The following is a 1,250-nucleotide window of genomic DNA, read 5'->3' as shown; positions in this document are numbered from 1 at the left end:
CCTCTGATGTTCCTCTGATGTTCCTCTGATGATCCTCTGATGATCCTCTGATGATCCTCTGATGTTCCCCTGATGTTCCTCTGATTATCCTCTGATGTTCCCCTGATGTTCCTCTGATGTTCCTCTGATGTTCCTCTGATGTTCCTCTGATGATCCTCTGATGTTCCCCTGATGATCCCCTGATGTTCCCCTGATGTTCCTCTGAAGCTGAACTTTCATATTTCTCCAGTATCAGCTGCTGGATGGAGCTCAGGATTTTATATAGATGGAATCGGCGTCGTAGCCCCGCCCACCTACGCTGATACGCCATGGCGTCAGAAGCAGAGAACATGGCGGCTGTGCTGAAGGCGGAAGGTAAAGAGCTTTAACTGATGTCTTATTCTCTGGTGTCGGTACCGTAGGTTCGGTTGGTACCGGTCAGAACCCAGCTGGTTCCGGTCCCTGGCCGCGGGCTGAGCTCTGCTAGCCGGAGCTGCAGCCCCGCAGCTCGGCTGCTGCAGGTGTTTATCACCGCAGGAACCAAAACATGATGGGGGGCTTCTGACAGCTGATGGGGGGGAGGAAACCTGCCGCCTGACCGGCTCAGGGTGCGCTGCTAGCCGGCCTGACCGGCTGGCTCTGCTGCGTTTGGTCTGGAGGTCCGAGCAGCTCCGAACCAGGAGGCGGCAGCTGAAGCTGCAGGGCCGGCAGGAGAAACGAAGAGGCGGCGGGAGCAGCCGGGAGAGACCGCGGTCTGAGAGCGGCCTCCGGGAGGACCGAGCGGATCCTTCAGCCTGAGCTGCTGGGGACCCAGAACCGGTTCATTAGACGCCTTTAACCGCAGATCGGAACCGGTTCATTAGACGCCTTTAACCGCAGATCGGAACCGGTTCATTAGACGCCTTTAACCGCAGATCGGAACCGGTTCATTAGACGCCTGGAACAGGTTCATTAGACACCCGAAACCGGTTCATTAGACACCTTTAACCGGGCATCAAAACAAGTTCATTAGACGCCCGGAACTGGTTAATTAGACACCTTTAACCGGGGATCAAAACAAGTTCATTAGACACCCAGAACCGGTTCATTAGACACCTTTAACCGGGGATCAGAACCGGTTCATTAGACGCCTTTAACCACAGATCGGAACCGGTTCATTAGACGCCTTTAACCGCAGATCAGAACCGGTTCATTAGACGCCTTTAACCACAGATCGGAACCGGTTCATTAGACGCCTTTAACCGCAGATCAGAACCGGTTCATTAGACGCC

The 1,250-nt window shown here is 54.6% G+C and overlaps 1 protein-coding gene across 1 annotated transcript in view; it reads left to right on the top strand.

Annotated features, from left to right (window-relative positions):
* The first annotated feature begins 216 nt into the window (after window positions 1–216).
* Window positions 217–1,250, top strand: part of camta2 (calmodulin binding transcription activator 2) — a 37,547-nt gene continuing 36,513 nt past the window's right edge. The window contains exon 1 of the mRNA XM_015401565.1: window positions 217–354. The gene's annotated coding sequence lies outside the window, so the exon portion shown is untranslated. The remainder of the gene's footprint in view (window positions 355–1,250) is intronic.

Source organism: Cyprinodon variegatus, unplaced genomic scaffold (genome assembly GCF_000732505.1).
Source record: "Cyprinodon variegatus isolate N-32 unplaced genomic scaffold, C_variegatus-1.0 Scaffold1233, whole genome shotgun sequence".
NCBI lineage: Eukaryota > Metazoa > Chordata > Actinopteri > Cyprinodontiformes > Cyprinodontidae > Cyprinodon > Cyprinodon variegatus.
Note: the sequence above shows the minus strand (reverse complement) of the source record. Positions and strands in the feature narration are given on the sequence as shown.